The 18,366-nt window shown below is 36.4% G+C and overlaps 1 protein-coding gene across 2 annotated transcripts in view; it reads left to right on the top strand.

Annotated features, from left to right (window-relative positions):
- The first annotated feature begins 2,495 nt into the window (after positions 1 to 2,495).
- Positions 2,496 to 18,366, top strand: part of LOC127968541 (sodium-coupled neutral amino acid transporter 3) — a 40,536-nt gene continuing 24,665 nt past the window's right edge. Inside the window, exon 1 of one of the 2 annotated variants that reach the window (XM_052569824.1) lies at positions 2,496 to 2,694. The gene's annotated coding sequence lies outside the window, so the exon portion shown is untranslated. The remainder of the gene's footprint in view (positions 2,695 to 18,366) is intronic. The other variant, XM_052569825.1, reaches the window with a different exon arrangement.

The following is an 18,366-nucleotide window of genomic DNA, read 5'->3' as shown; positions in this document are numbered from 1 at the left end:
ATAAAATTTGCTCAGTGAACACCTTTTTCGATATCACATCATAATGAAGTGTCAAAGATTATGCATCAGCTGTCATTTAGAATCCTTTTCTGTACTATTCCTAAAATATATTCACCTTTTTATGTTTACTATTTTTCCATTGCATACTTCAATCATGTAAATATACATGCAATTACAAAAAATTTACATGCATAGCATGGCAAGCAAATATATTTAATGTATAAAGATCATCAAAAATAGACATTCAAAATAACAAATTGCAATTCTCAAAAAACGTTAAATATATACGTACAAATTTCAATATATATATATATATATATATATATATATATATATATTGTGAAGAAAACTATATATAATTTTAAATATGAATATGAATTCCCATAATTCCTGGTAGTGATGTTGTTAAGGAAATGAGTATTTCGGACTCTGGCTGTGCGGAGGTACACAGTGTGGCCCCTTTAACTTTCCCCCAAAGGCTGTCCGGAGATCCTCACTGCTGTGCTACACGTGTGCTATGGACGCAGCTGTACTGCCGCACCTGGGACCAGTACAGCAGGACACAGTGGTTGGGGATATGCCTCTGCCTTTAAGATCTAGCTCCCCATAGCCACAGCACTGTGTGACATCCATGCTCAATATTAAACTGTTCTTTGAAGTCATTGAATTGTTGGGGATTTGTCGTTATTGTATATCCTTGCTATGCGGCCACATGCCGGATATATGACTTGTGTCTATCATTGTCTTTATGTAGAGACCCATACATTGCACACATGCTGCCACCCCTTCTAGTCCCTCTAAAACACACACACATACAGAATTAGATGCTGCGTACCTCTCCAATGACCTTTATCTGAATCCAAATTAACCACAAATTTTCCTAATCAACAGAATGCTGAATGCTGAAGAAAATTCGAGCCAGAGAGGGGGAAAAAGCAATTAACTGTTCTACATCACGTCCCAATAACCACAGGATGAAATGTGGAGAATTTTGTGGCAAACATATTTACAGAGATTTTACAGATTATATATTCAGTTGCCTGGGGATAAAGAAATAAATTATCAAAATATCAAAATGTAAATCTCAAGCAACTGAAGTAGCCACATTTTGCATCATTTTTTTAGAATGTTTGTACAGTAAATATTTTGCCAAAGCAGATATTCACAGAGATCATAGAAAAATTTTGTAGTAATACTTAAACATATGATAATTGTGATGATTTTGGCTCACATTTAACAAAAAACCCATCAATTCACTATCTCATCAAATTAGAATATGATGAAATGCCAATCAGCTAATCAACTCAAAACACCTTGAAAGGTTTACTAAGCCTCCAAATGGTCTCTCAGTTTGGTTCACTAGGCTACACAATCATGAGGAAGACTGCTGATCTGACAGTTGTCCAGAAGATAATCAATGAGACCCTTCACCACGAGGGTAAGCCACAAACATTCATTGCCAAAGAAGCTGGATGAGTGCTGTGTTAACAGACAGTTGAGTGGAAGGAAAAAAGTGTGGAAGAAAAAGATGCACAACCAACCGAGAGAACCGCAGCCTTATGAGGATTGTCAAGCAAAATCGATTGGAGAATTTGAGTGAACTTCACAAGGATGGACTGAGGCTGGGGTCGAGGCATCAAGAGCCACCACACACAGACGTGTCCCTGCACCCGTTTACCAAGACATCTTGGAGCACTTCATGCTTCCTTCTGTTGACCAGCTTTTTGAAGATGCTGATTTCATTTCATCCAGCAGGATTTGATTGAATGACCATGGTGTTGGTGTGTTTGACTGGCCAGCAAACTCTCCAGACCTGAACCCCATATGGGGTATTGCCAAGAGGAAAATGAGAAAGAAGAGACCAAAAAATGCAGATGATCTGAAGGGCACTGTCAAAGAGACCTGGACTTCCATACCACCTCAGCAGTGCAACAAAATGATCACCTCCATGACAAGCTGAATTGAGGAAGTAATTAAAGCAGAAGGAGTCCGTACCAAGTATTGAGAACATGTACAGTAAATGAACATACTTTCCAAAAGGCCAACAATTCTTATGAAGTATTCTAATTTGTTGAGATTGTGAATTGGTGGGTTTTTGTTAAATGTGAGCCCAAATCTTCACAATTACAAGAACCAAAGACTTTATTTTATTTTTTTAAATATGCGAGTTTCATAATTTGAATTGAATTACTGAAATGAATTAACTTTTCCACGACATTCTAATTTATTGAGATGCACCTCTAAATAGATAGATAGATAGATAATGTTATTATAACAGTGTTAATATTTGATTAACAGTTAGATCTGATGTCAGTTTTCAATGTATCTTTTCTCGCGTCCATCATCACTCCATCAACAGCGACGCGACGCGCCACAAGCTGAAGGCGCCACGTTATAATCAGCGCGCGACACGGGAGCGTTGCGTCCTGCGCGTGACGACGATTCGTCATTGGTCGCTGCGAGGTCTAGACAATCGGAGGCGGGGAAACTGAAGAGTCGTTACAGCCCACTCTAAAAATCAGTCAAAACCGGCTCACGGGCTCCAAGTCAATGAAACGGCAGTAATTCATAGAGCACGGTCCTCACATCCCCATCCTCAAGTTGGTGTTACATGTTTTATCCGAGGTAAACCACGGGGAGAGCTTCATCTGAAGGACGTTTCTCAGAAATTCACCATCAAAGAAAATCCGTCCGGTAAGACTGAACGTTTTTAATTTGTGATATTATTCATATCATAAATTCCATCTGTCATAGACACGATATATGTCGCAGTTTTCCATGTTTTTAGCCCGCTGTGACCCACATTTTAGACGTAGTCTTATAACGATGACATTATTATTCCTCAAAGGATATAGAACTACTGTCCCTGTGACTCATGGACATCTTAAATATTTAATTCTAAATATAAACGTGCTTTAATTCATTGTGTGGTTGATTTGAATATCAGTGTGTAATACTTTATCTCGCTTAGTAAGAGCAGAAACTTTACTGCCCGCTAATGTCTCAAATCTTGGGGTTTTGTCTTTGTTTTGTTATCCTGCGTGTGCAGATGCAAAAGTTAAATCATTATCAGCTGAACTTAGTGAGTGCGTGAAGAGGAAAGCATCTGCGATTCCCCAAAAGTCTGCATGCGCCCATAATAACCCAAAATGCTGTCCAAGTAGACAGTCCAGTAGGGATCGAGAGACACAGTCAATGCTCTGATGAAATGCCAGTGTGGTGTAACTGTTTGCTTAAAAAAAAAAAAATCCTCATGACTGTGTTAAGGTCATATATATATATATATATATACATATATATATATATATATATATATATATATATATATATATATATATATATATATATATATATATATATATATATATATATGTATATATATATGTATATATATATATATATATATATATATGTATATATATATATATATATATATATATATATATATGTATATGTATATGTATATATATATGTATATGTATATGTATATATATATGTATATATATATATATATAGTTTACTGTAGATAGAATTTTTGTTTTTCAAATATAAAAAAATACTATTATATTAGTAGATTAAAATTTTAATAGATTTTCGGTTACTATTCCAAGGTGCCCTTGTTACAGTGTAATATACATTTAAGTACTGAGTAATAATTACTACATGTACTTACTCTGTGGTTAGGGTTAGGATTAGGGCTTAGTTTAGGGTTACTTGCATGCAATTATGCATAATTTATTGTTAGTGTAATAGTAAATGCATGTGATCTGAGTAACAAAGACACCTTCAAATAAAGCGTTACCGATCTTTCTTTTATGGTTACACCACTTTATTACACAATTATTAGAGTTGTTAAATTACAATTTTCTGATTTGTTTTTTTTTTTTTGACACAAAGATTACCTAAGATCTAGCTGCCAGCCTATAACTAGTGAGTTTATACCTCACCTCTCACTGGCATCAAGTTTTTTTTTACCCTCCAGACTTCATGTAAAGACTCACTACAGTACAGTTTCAGTGTATGAATGGACAGGAGTTTCTTGTGTTCCTGTGTGCACCTGTGCCTTTTATCATCCCAGAGCATCTGGGTAGCAGATGCGACCCAGCAGAAGTGACCTAGGTGAAGCTGAGATATTCAGTATCGTGTGTTCTAGAGCACGTCAGGTGGTTGAGGTGGTAGATTAAGGCACAGAAGGTGCTGTGCTCTAACCAGTGATTAGCTGAGGATGAGTGAAAACAGGATTTCCCTGTGTCTCTCTCCTTTTCTTCCTTTCTGTTTAGGTCTGTGCAACCACAGGGGGTGTTAGACAGAGCATTATAATCACATCTTGACTTCAAAAGAATTGATTTCTCTCTAATCCTGTCATTTTAAATACACCTCGTCTTAGATGTCTAAGGCCTGCTCTTAGCGTTTCCCAGTTATCTAAAATGACATTTGAAGATAACAGGTGAATACATGAAATATGATTCTTTGTGCACAAAGTTGATATACATTGTTACTGATTTTCTTATTATATGCATTTCCAAATATATAGAAATTTATCTGGAACATCACTTGATAAACTATTCCATTTTAGAGTAGTTTAAAAGGTGGTTCAATAAGAAATGTTTAAACAAAGTTTATTTATTCTTATCCTAAGGCATTTTGGGACGGCTGTTTTGTATTTGAGATAGAATTGAATTTCGGTGTGATGTGAAGTCACACATCAGAGGTCACGCTCTGGAACAGGTGGTCAGATCTGAACCATGTTAGCTTTTGTAGAGTCAGATGTTTGATTGTTTGTGATGAGTGAAGCTGTTTTTTTTTTTAAACTAACATAATTTATTTGCTCAATATGTGTGAAAATTAAATGATAGTGTGGTATAAGAGAGTTTGAATCCAAAGCATGGTTAGGCTACACGACTCAAGGTGACTATTCTTCTTTAAGGAATAATTCAACCAAAAATGAAAATTTGCTAAATAACTCATTGTAAGGACTGTTTGTTTATCTGAACAGATTTGGAGAAATTTAGTAACATCACTTGCTCACCATTCGATTTTTTGCAGTGAACAGTGGAATCCATCAATGAACAGTTTGTGAAATGAAAAGCTGCATGCTTGTAATAAACAATTTCATCATTAAGACATTTTCAACTTCTAACTGTTGCTTCCTGGGAACACATAATCCATAATGACACTTCCTCCAGTGAAAAAAAGTAATCTTGTCTGAATCAGTGGAGAAATATGCACAGATCAAGCATCATTTACAAGAACAAGTGAACAAATATGTCAGTGGACTTTGATGTGAGAGGACAGCACCCATTCACTGCAGAGTATCACTTGGTAATCAAGTGATATAATGCAAATTTTGTCTACATCTTGGGTGGCCTGAGAATTTTCCATTTTCTAAGTATTTTTATTTAATTTATTATTATTATTATTATTATTATTATTATTATATTTTTTTTTAGTTAATGATTGCAGATTATTTATTGATTGACAAATTTTGGGCCTATCATTAATTTCCAACTTTAGATTCAAAAGTTGCATAACAACATTAATTAGCGCTCTTCATGCATGTCGAAATGAATGCATGTGTGCTGCTCCAAAAATTGCTGAATAGAATAACACAATAGAGCTAAACAGAAAGAGAGGATGTTATTAAACACAGATACAGGGCAGCTGGTCTGTTATCACTGGTTATGTTCAAAGCACTTCACATCCTAAGCAGATTGTGAGTGTTGATGTGACAGCTCTCAGTAGGGTCAATTGTGTGCTTGGAGTGGGCTGAAAACACAGACAGGACCTCCATCACTGCACAATATAAGATCTATTTTGTATGATGCCACTTTTGTGGATACTTATGTTTTGTTTAGCAGTTTAAACATTCATAATAACCAATTCACGATTGTGCGTCACTGAGGTTTTAAATTAGTTCTTGTGAATTATTAAGTAGGGACGTCAGGGGAGTGTTGTAACATGCAGTGAGTTGTAACACAATCTGTTTAACCATTCATAAATGTGCTACATGGTGCCTGCCTTCATCATCATGACTAGCACCCGCCTAAATTAATAGTAGAAGTTGTGAAATTCTAGTTGTGTCCAAAATCATAGATACTATAATGACATACTACATTTGGTATGTTGTTATTGTCATGTGACCTAGCAGTGTCGCTTCACTGCCATTCACAACTCCTCTTCTGTGGCTTTATGGGATGTGCACTGCAGAATCACAATTCTAATGCAACTCTAAAGAATGTACAGGACGAAAAACTTTTTCCCTTATTTTTTGTCTGTGCTGAATTATATATGAATTGTGTCTATATTGTGTGTTTTTCAATTTGAATTACAATACTTGGTGGGTGGAATAATTATTTTGAGCAAGTAAATTCTTGATTACCACTATAAATTCATGCATACAATTTAAAATGTGCGTGTGCTAGGTTTTAACTATGTAATTTGACATTAATTTACAGTTTATGAATACTAGAGTCTAGACAAGAACAGACAAGTATAGGAATATTATATTAAAGTTTGATACATACAGTAGGTGGCCAACCAAAATGACTACACCGCAGAGCCACTGCGTTAACTGCAAGTCATGTGTTGAAGTTGTTCACAAAACTACTGCCAGGTGGCGCAAAAGGACAGTTTGCAAACTACCTGAAATTTATTTGGTTTTGTAAACAGAGATCAGATAACGAAATAAAACAACAATACAATACAATAACAATAAAATTATAATATACCATTATAAAATCCTTAAAAATCAATTTGAAATGAATTTTTTAAAAGTGAATTTAAAAACGTGTGATAGTTGTAGGCTGCAGCCTAACATGTCAAACATAAAAAAATAAAAATAAAAATAAAATTACGTAAAGGCTCTTTCCACTTTCAGATTAATCCAATCAAAGTTATATTAAAAATGGTCCTTGCTCTTCCAAGCCTTTCTGGAAGGCTCCCAAGCCTTTCTGGTTTTTGTTGTTAACTGTTCAGAAGACGTGAAAGTGCGTGCATCTGTAATAAAACGTCCCTCATATGGCGCCGGGGACTGAATAAATGCCTCCTGTAGCGAATACATGAGTTTTTGTAAGATAAATATCCAGATTTCAAACTTAATAAACAAGGATGCTTTGAAGGTGAGTAAAAAAATGGACGAATTTTCATTCTCGGGTGAACTAACCCTTTAATGCATGTTATGGTTATTAAACAGTCATTATGACAACCATTAATTGATACATGTGTATCAGCAAATGTAGTTACACATTTAACAAAATGTAAAATAAAAATCTGTCATGAATTACTCCCCCTCATGTCGTTCCAAACACGTAAGACCTACGTTCATCTACGGAACACAAATTAAGATATTTTGGATGAAATCCGAGAGTTTACTCACCCTCCATAGCAATACAATTAAAACGTTCAAGGCCCAGAAAGGTAGTAAGGACTTCGTTAAAATAGTCCATGTGACATCAGTGGTTCAAACGTAATTGTATGAATCTCTTAGAATGTTTTTTTCTGCAGAAAGAAAACAAAATTTCTACTTTATTCAACAATTTCTTCTCTTCGATGTCAATCTTCAACGCACGTTAACAAGAGCATCGCTGCATGCATGTGGATCTGTTGAAGCAGGAGATGCCTTTCTGACGTAGAACCCAGATATGCTGTGCCTTGTTTACAAGCAGAGTTAGACGTAAACATGTTTTGAAGATTTTGACAGAGAGGATGACTTTTTTTCCCCAGCCTTGCTTAAGCCCTATTTGGACGGGATACATTTTTCATGGAGAGGTGATGGGGTAAAGTAATTATTACCAGAGCTTCTCAGTTATTTTAATCCCGTCCGAATGCGCAATCTCAGAAACCTTATGGACAATGTCAGTTGGTTGCGTCTGAGGGTGCAGCACCAAAGGTTTTATTTCAAAAGCCCTGAATCTTCTGGGTTTGTTAATAGTTTTGTCAAAAACAATTTTTGCCAACACATATCATACACAAATATTTAAAATGGTTCAATACCATTTTCCCGAAGGATTGGTAAAATGTAATGACAGGCAGGTGATGGTGATGTGTAAATCGAGTTTTACTGAGATTTCTAATCCCGTGCGAATTGGCCATTATTACAGACATCCTGTGGTAAAATTACATTCCCCCGTCTACCCCTGTAAAATGAATCCCGTCCTGAACCAGAATTCCAGAAAACCAGAATTCAACAGATCCACATGCATGTATCATGATATTCTCATGAACGAGAGTCAAAGACTGACAGGGAAGAGAAGACATTGTTGATTAAGTCGTTAATTTTGTTTTCTTTGCACTCAAAATATGTTATAAAATTATCATTGAACCACTGATGTTACATGGACTATTTTAATAATGTCCTTACTACCTTTCTGGGCTGATAGTTGCATTGCTGGAGGGTCAAAAAGCTCTCAGATTCCATCAAAAATATTTTTTTTCCGAAGATGAATGTAGGTCTTACAGGTTTAAAATGACACGAGGCTGAGTAATTATTGCCCAAGCACCAATGATCCGTATTTTCATTTTTTGGGTGAACTAACCATTGTATCTAACAACCATTGAATTTGGTTAATTTCAGCAGGGCTGCAATATTGTTTTATATTGTATCATGATTGAGATGTTTGTGTTGGCAAAGTTCATGTGTCCAATTTCCATCTTTGGCATTTATGTTTCTTTCATGGCTGTGGTAAAGGGGTAGCTTACCCTAGAATTAAATTTTTTGTCATCTTTTATTCACCCTTACTATCTACTGTCCAATGCCTTCTGTCTTCTGACTGATAGTTTATACTTAATAGAAAGTAAAAGGCCTTTAAAGGAGTCATATGATGTTGCCAAAAAGAACATTATGTTGTGTAATAAAAATGTGTTTATGCAGTCTAAGGTTTAAAAAAAACACATTATTTTCCACATAATGTACATTATTGTTGCTCCTATATGCCCTGCCTTTCTGAAACGCGTAGATTTTTACAAAGATCATCGTTCAGAAAAGCGAGGTGTGCTCTGATTGGCCAGCTATCCACTGCGTTGTGATTGGCCGAATACCTCAAGCGTGTGACTGCAATGTTATACCCCTTGTCAAAATGTGATGGTGTAACAAGTCAAAAGCTATAAAACCCATTATAAACGAGGCATTTGTTGCATCCAGTGGGGACATGATTACTTATTATAATGACTTATGCTGTATTTATACAGGTTGTGTTGAGTTACGTGCTGCATACAGTCTGTGAAACTGAAGCGCTGTCATTGCAAAGTTGGAAGTGCCCCACTTAGAATATATTTAGAAATATAAAAACAGCCTTTGTGCACAGAAACATTGCATGCTGCTAGCAACAGCGAGAATAAAAGTTATGCCTTCTTTCTTTGTGTGAACATTTGGATGGCTGATGCAAATCTTCCAACATTGTGATGTAGACATGTGGGGCTGTGTTAGGACGAGCCATTTTAGGAGGGCGTGGTTGACTCTTAACTTATATAAAAAAACTTTTATAAAGAATATCTCTTTGGATTTGAGACTTTACAGATTTTTACAGTCTTTGCAACTTTACAGATCTTCTTTATAAACCAAGAGTTTGTAACACTCCAAAGAGAAAGGAAAAATTTAAATCGCGTCATATGACCCCTTTAATATAATTCTAAAAAGTTCTCCCTTCAGGTTAATAGATTTGTCTTTTTGCTGTGAAATCTTTAATGATTTTTTGAAGTAAATATAAGAATTACTTATATTGTACATAATATTTAAAGATGAACTCTTACTAGATTGAATCAGCATATGGTTACTTGATTATCCACAATGTTTTTTTTTTTAGAAAAATTATGTGAAAATATGAGAATAAAAAATTAGATCATCTGAGGAACGTTTATTTGTTTATCTATTAGTAGTTGTATTGTGTTTACTTTAGTAATATAAAGTATTTGTATATTATTTTGTCTAAAGGTTCCATTTAAAAATATATATATGTCAGGCTTTAAGGGGTTAAAAAGCCATTAGTTCACACAATTAAAATGCTTTATTCAGATTTGATTGAAGGTGACTCCAAGTATGCTGCAAGACAATGAAACATTGTCTCACTCTACTCAACCAATAGTGTTATTGTTAAAGAGAAAATGAATGCCTAGTATCCTTTGTCCTGAGACCTTGAATGTGATTGGGGGTCCTTTCACGTCATCAGCTGAGCTTTGGCATCCCATTTCTTCGCTCGGGTTCATTAGAGGTGTCAACAGTATATAGATTTGCCATCTGGTCACGGTGACATCCCCTCACGATATCATGTGACTCAAGAGAAGAACATCAGGGAAGACTGGAGAGGGTGTCCCTTTGTTTGGGGCTTGTGTGTGGACACTGGCACAGAATGTCATTTGATGGGCCGACCTGAAACGATATGCCCTGTTTGGACCACTGTTACTCTCTTCCATTGTTGCGGACATGCCAACATGTGGAGGCTTCCCTCATCTGCCGAGCGCCTGACTGACCCAACACTGCCTCAGTGTTCTCCTCGATGCTCAGAGTCACACAATAACTTCCTAACAGCGAAACATGGCCCTACTCACCGGAAATGGCAGTTGTGTGAAGAAAGTGTGAAGGTCACAGCCTTTGAACCTAGTGAAGTAAAATAAGGCAGATTCTTATTGAAGATTGAGCCTTTTTTCAGTAAGCAGGATATACTGTAATTACTCTAACTTTACTGTTCTAGATACTAATTATGGGACTTAATTAGAGAAATAAGAGAATAAGTACTTTTACTTGCCATCACTCTCTCAATACTTCTAGCCAACAGACACAAATGTGAATGTCATAGCATTAAATAATAAGCTATCAACTAATTTTTTGAAACTAAACATTTTCACATAAAGATTGAAAATTATGATGAAAAAATACATACAATGATAACCCCAAAAAAGTAAAATGTTAGTTTGTATGTACAGTACTTTATTATTATTAAATTTAATTAATTAATTAATAATTTATAGTGTTTTTTTATCATTCTTTTTTCTTTGTATGGCTATTTTTTCTTATAAGGACAGTTAGTTTGGCTATACTGCTGCTCAGTAAACCAACTTGTAAAATAATTGCAATAAGAATATGGATCGTAGATCTTATCATGTTATGGTCAGCGACCCATAATGCAATTACGATCTTGTCATGATAGGGTCATCTACCATAATGCAACAAGGATCTTATTATGTTAGGATCATCTACCCATAATGCAATATGTGAATGATTTTCAGTTCCTTTATTGTAACTGTTTCTTTACAGTTTCAACAAAAAACGACTTGATTTATTATCAATCAGGCAGTAGCATCTAATCCCTGCGTTTCTCATGGCCTCACATGCTTTCGTTCTTCATGCCATCATTTTATACAATCTGGATTAATGTGACAGCTTGCCAGCACATAACTTCTTTTTTTTTGCTTTTTTTCTGACATTATTTATTTACAGCTTAGTAAAGTAATGAGATCCCTCATGTTAGTCAGACTTTTTAATCTGTCCCTTCTCACTGGATAAGGCTTTATTTTTCACACAAGACTTTCATCCAAAACCTTGTAACTTTAAAAGGCCCTCACCATTTACAGCATTTACAGCTGCAGTAACTGTTAATGGTAAAAACATTTTTTAGTCTTAAATGAAATGAAAATCACTTTCATTTCACATAATTAAGCCGAGGATGTCTACTACATCTTGTTTCCCTGTCTACTAGAACATGTGTCTGCCGTGTGAGTCAAGTCATTGTAAGTGGTGTGGTTTTTATCCTGTGCTTGGTTTGTGCATGTGTGATGTTAACTGCACTACCTGTGGCGATCTCAGTGTGGTAACCTGAGCAGCTCCGACAGGATGTGGAGCACAGGCCTATAAATAAATCACATTTGCAATGAGTCACTCTCCACGCTGCCTCCGGGGAAAGAGACACAGAAAGCGTTGGGGGTGGAAAGAGGGAGTGAAGGAGAGTTGGGGAGGAAAAAGAGGCCAGGCGAAGCTCATCATATATGAAAGCCAATGCCTGATGCCTGTGACGTCTCCAACCCCTCCACTGCGGCAGCCGACATGAAAAAACCTCTTCATCAGGATCTGATAGATTCATTCTGAGCCTGAAGCTTCTTTTTGAGATGAGGGATGAATGAGATCTGCTAAATCTCCCTGCAGCACTAGAATGTGACGTACTTCCATGTGACAATCATCCTCTTCTTGAGAGGATGAGGAGCATGCATGATTTGTAATTCTACAGTACATTTGCATCATTTAACAAAAAAAGGCATGATTTTTATTTTTTTTTATAAAAGTTTGGGATCAGTATGTAGTTCATTTGAACTTGAAAAAAATGAAGAAAAAAAATAAAAAATAAAAAAATAAAAATATTAAGCAGCGTAACGTTTTTTTACATTCATAAAAATATTTTTTTCTTGGGTAGCAAATCAGTGTATTAGAAGGATTTATGAAGGATCATGTGACACTGAAGATTGGAGTAATGATGAGGAAAATTCATCTTTGACATCACAGGAGTAAATTACTTTTTAAAATGTATTCAAATAGAGCAGTTGTTATTTTTCACAATATTATTGTACCTTTCATCAAATAAAGGCAGTCTTGATGAGCATAGAGACTTGTTTTGTTAAAATCTTACTGTGTGCTACCGAGATTTTCATTTAATTTGTCAGATTAGGAGAGGGACGAAAGGTTGATAGTTGATGTCTAAATTGGTGTTTGGAATTAATCTCTGTCAGACAGATCTCATTAATCACAGAGTCTTCAAATCCTCTCCGGATAAAGGGAAAAAGAGGAGTGAGGTGCAGTTCATGAAGACAAGCACTAATGATGCATGATGCAGTTTTACACAGTCCATTCCATTTGACATCCAGCATCTTCTCGTAGCTTGGCATACTGCCCAGAGCTATATTAGAAACCAATTATATTATGTTTAAAATTAAGCAGAATTTTTCGCAATATTGAACAACTAATATAGACACTCATTTACTTAAACTGTCATCATAATAGTCAATCCTTGACGTATTTGTTTATATGTTGTTTATGCCGTGCGCAGAAGACTGTTACCCACTCACTTCAGCATTAGCCTTGACAGAACGTCTGCTCCTCACATCACAGGAGCAACGGTGTGATGCTAGCACTGTACTGTACATCTCTGCTTGTCACGTGACTGAGTGTGAATGTTCTATGCTATTTTTTGACAGCAAATGGAGACTCTGGATGTTTATCCTGCAGTCAGTTGGGCATGTGATCCAATTTTAATCCAGTTTAGCCCCTGTGTGACGGCTTAGAAAAATCCAACAGATTCTGCACTTGTGTGAATGTGCGTTGGATTGTGTTTTTGGAGTATGACTCCTTAAAACATTGCCGTATTAGCTGCTCTTCTAAAATAGGAAAGAAATGTCATTGTCAGTGTCTTAATTCCCAGGGAACACACATACTGTTTAAAATGTATATCCTGAATGCTCTCCAAGTCGTTTTGGATAAAAGCATCTTCTAAATGCATACATGTAAATGTTTAATCCCCTTCATTTCTCCAATTTTAATTCTGTCATCATTTACTCAACTGAACCCATATGACTGTATTTCTTCTGTGGAATCAGACAGCAGGTTTGCTACTCTTTTACACAGAATGTGAAGTGAACTGATGCCGTCCAAAAATTGCAAAAATGTGAGCTTTATATGTACTTTGACTGCACCTCTCAATAATCTTCCATAAATCGATGTCTATGTTTTGAAGCATGGCAGCTGGTTTGAGCTGGTCCTGATGAGTTATGAGTATATGCTTAGGACTAGCACATGACCATCTTATAACCAGCTCCTGACCAGCGTAAAAGAGTAAATGATATCTTTTGATATCTTATACATTTGTACATTATATTTCTTATTATAAAATAATATATAATATACATTACCAGTCAAGAGTTAAGATTTTGAACAGTAAGATTTTTAATGTTTTTAAAGAAGTCTCTTCTGCTTATCAAGCCTGCATTTATTTGATGCAAAGAACTGCAAAAACAGTAACATTTTGTAATGTTTTTAGTATTTAAAATAACTTTTTTATTTGAATGATTTCCAAATGTAATTATTTCTTGTGGTTTCAAAGCACAATTTTTAACATCATTACTCCAGTCATGTCATTCTTCAGAAATCATTTTAATATTCAGATTTGCTGCTCAAAAAAACATTTGTTATTATTATTATTATTATTATTATGTTGAAAACAGCTGAGTATAATATTTCCAAGTTTCTTTGATTCAGAAATTTGGAGAAAGTTCAAAAGAACAGCATTTATCTGAAATATAAATCTTGTTTTGAACATTTGTGTTTTTTTATTTGTTTATAGAAAATCTTACTGGCTTTCTGCAAGGGAATAACCCCTTCAATTTCCCCTGTACATTAAACTGAAACAAGTCTCCAAGAATGTTGTTTTAGTAATAACCTGATTCATTTTTCTTGAAACAGGATGAATATGTCAGAGTACAATTAATCTGAGATGATAATCCAGATGGTAGGGTGGACAGAGGTCTGTTCGCATCAGTTCCAAATCCTTCATCAGTTAATTAAAGACCTGGGGCTTTTGACTGAGCAATTAGCCTGGACATTACAGTGCAGGTTTAACGAAGTGAATAGCAGTGGTGTGTAAGTATATGCCAGATACACGCCGCTAGTATGTCTGTAAGTAATCACACAGCAGGGATCATTTAAAAGAGCGGGACACCAAACCACGTCCACAGCTCACGCACATCTGAAAGCTGAGGGCAAACATTCCAGAGCTGTGTAAACCTCTGGGCCGAGTGACGTCCTAATGCAGCTCTGCACACGTCACTGAAGCCGTGGAGTTGCATCAGCTGGTCTCGCTGTGTTAAGGGGGTGCTAGATTTTTCTTTCTACATCTCTCTTTTCTAATCTATCTTTCAGTCTCACTTCATTTCATTTTGTCTTTCAGTTCACTTTTGTAAATACGATTCTGTGGTTTAAGTAGACAAAGAGATGATAACTCTCCCGATGTTTGGGTTATCTTAGGACTGCTTCACCCTAGAAAATCATGCTGTGCCCGCATTAAACACTGTTCTCACGTCCCCAGGAGAGATGTACTGCCTGTGTTATTACTATTAAACATACAGTAGTTGCACAACTTACTTTTCTACTCAAAAAAATGAGTGATTAAATAAAGTGTTTTTATTTTATTTCTATTCATCAAGGAATTTTGAAAAAAAAAAAAAAATTCTACAAAAATGTTAAACAGCACCACAAAAAATACGCACATTATAATGATTTCTAATGTAACGTGACACTAAGAGTAAGTGGAATAAGAAATACATTGCATTTGAAAATATATTAAAATAGGAAAGAAATCAAATTAATTTCTTAGAAATAATTTTAAGAAATAAATGGTCAGCATGAGAGTCTAAAGCCCTGTTCACACCAAGAACGATAACTATAAAGATAACTATAAAGATTACGATATTAGCGTCCACACCAGTGAACGATATCGTCTGTTTATTCTGGGCACACGTGCGTCTGTCGCTTTAAATCCTCGAGCTCGTCATAGCAGGATGGATTCTGATTGGATGTGAATGTTTCTATCGTTCATCAGCTGGAAAAAAAAATGTTTTGAAAATTATTCCAATGATATCGTTTCTCTGTGCCTTTATTGTTATAGTTGTAGTGTGGACTCTGCTATTCTTTAATACTGAGAATGATTTTTAGAACTATATCTTTATTGTTATCTTTATAGTTATCGTGCTTGGTGTGAACGGGGCTTAAGAATGGATAGTCTATCAGAGCCAACCTTACAGAACAGAGTGACTGCGTAGCAACATCCTGACAACCACCCACAATAATCTTACACTTTCTTCTGATAATATGAAATGTGAATCCCTCTTGCTCTAAATCTCATTCTTTCCACCTCTGGCTCTAATCCATTCCTAGTCACACTCAAATTTTCGCTGCCGTTGAATCCTGTGACAGAGAGGGATGCACCAGTCTTAATAACAGTAATTTATGGACACTTAGGCTGTTTTTAATGAGCACTGATGTGTCACTGCATCACTTCTAATAAGTGCTTTTCACAGACACAGAGCTAAATCAGCTCCTGACAACACCACATCATGTCACGACTAATGCAGCGCTCATGCTTTTTTGCATGTGACTGTTCGAAGTCACGCAGACATAATGAGTACAGATGAGCATGTCCCAGCCTCTTTTTGAGATAGTGGGAGATCGTTACGTCAGCAGGGAGGCGATGTTATTACTCTTTGGAAGTGTGCGTCTGTACTAGCGAGTTTAATCTCAATGCACAATTGAAAGCAGGCTGCGTGGAGTATTTAATCCATGAATAAACTTCTCATTATTCAAGAAACTTAAGCTATGACCCAGTTGGCAAAGCTGTTTCTTCCCCAGTGTGTTTAGGAGCTGCCAGACATCGAGAAAACAAATTCTGTTGGTGTTTTTCAGACCCGGTTGAAAGTCGTCATACAGTATGTTTCCCGGCACAGAGTAAACACAGCTGCTATTACACGTTTGAATATGCGACAATGGGACCTGTTGCGGTTAACTCAATTGACTCCGCCCAAATCTTGAACTTTTTCGGCCAATCAGGTGTAACAATTTATTTGGTAAGGTCAGTCCAGTGTCTGTCTGATTAGTGCAGTGCATGAATGACAGGCTGGTCCTCCATTCAGCATCTTGACACAGACCTCTGACCCCATCATAGGTCCGCTTCCCATTTCATGAGACATTCCCAAATTTAAGGTTCACCGTTTTTTGGAATTAGGGAGCCCGATGAATTACCTTTTCAGCCCTTCGAGTGCCCTGGCGAGTTCGAGCCGAGGAGGCCCCACTGGTATAATGACGCCTGGCACAATCACCCTTCTGTTCCTCCAACCCTGTTCCCAGGAAACCACACAGCATGCACAATTGCATACTGCGCTTTGCTGCCCAACCACATTGCTCTCTCCGTGGCTGCACAGCAAGCCGAGTAACGTGGCATCTCGCTGGATGAACCAGAGTTTATCTTCCCAGAGTTCACACCGATTCGTTTCTGCTCGATTATTAATTCACGTTTGCGGGGCGTAGCGAGGGAGCAGGAGGATAAAAAGGGGGAACTTGAGGTTATGCCAGCCCAGAGTTTCAAGCATGAAGAGAGCATGACTGTTATGTTAAGCTTCTCCTAATTAAAAGCAAAGGAATGGGAAGAAAGCTGTAAAAAAAAAAGTGAGATGAATGGACAAAGAGGGCCAGAACTGGATCTGAGCTGGTCATAGCTGGTTCTGCTGGCTTTCATGGCCTTCCTCAATGGGCCCGCTGGTTTGTAGGTTCCCTCCCCTCCTCTTCCCCTCTTCTTCTGTTTATGCTTTGTAACTAATGTGATACTAGGGCTCGTTCTTTTCAGACCAGGATTGGGAATACCAGGGGCCAAACGGGAGCCTGGAGACGCATGTCAGCTTGTGCTTTCAGTACTCAGCACTCCAACAGGTCCATCATAAGCAGCCACAGGGAGTCAGGCACCAATGAAGGCAGGAAGAGACCACAAAAACATCAGGAGCCATATAGTGAAAGGAGCAAAGCGACAACAACTCCTCTCAGTAAAGTCAGGAAAGTGACGAACTTATTCAGATGTATGGTATCGGTGCAAAAGGTTATTGGTTGTTTTGCAAAGTTCATTTGGCAGTGGCAGAGGTTTGATGGAGCTGTTTTGTAAGAAACACATGAGAGAAATACAGAGAAGCCTGTAAGGCCTATATATATATATATATATATATATATATATATATATATATATATATATATATATATATATATATATATATATATATATATATATATATATATATATATATATATATATATATATATATATATATATATATATATATATATACATATATATATATACTTAATTTTTGTATAAAAAAAAACTATTTTGTTACAGCTATATAAATGTATTAGATTATTTAAATTAATTTTTTATTATTTTATTTTAACACCACGTCACACCAGATGCCAGGTGTCAAAAAATCCATTTGTCCTTTATGCCAGAAGTGTTAAGCCCCAAACACACTGCATGAATTTCGGCTGTCCCAGACAAAAGATTGTGGCGATTTGTGTGATCGTGGCTCCTAAATCGGTGGTCCTGTGTCGTACAGTGAGAGAGGTTCAAAGACCTGTATCATGACCAAAGATAGCCTACGATACAGCATGATCATCGCACAGTGTGTCTGCTGGTATGATCCACGTTTACTGAACAACCAATACAAATGCATCATGAAGTCAATGCAACATGGCGCTAAAACATAAAACTGCTTACCTCAAGGTTTTATCCCATTCTTTTTTTGCAGCTTCCATTTATTTCAGCACACATAAAAATACAACTCCTAAAGTGTGATTTA

This window comes from Carassius gibelio, chromosome B11, assembly GCF_023724105.1.
Source record: "Carassius gibelio isolate Cgi1373 ecotype wild population from Czech Republic chromosome B11, carGib1.2-hapl.c, whole genome shotgun sequence".
Taxonomy (NCBI): Eukaryota; Metazoa; Chordata; class Actinopteri; order Cypriniformes; family Cyprinidae; genus Carassius; species Carassius gibelio.
Note: the sequence above shows the minus strand (reverse complement) of the source record. Positions and strands in the feature narration are given on the sequence as shown.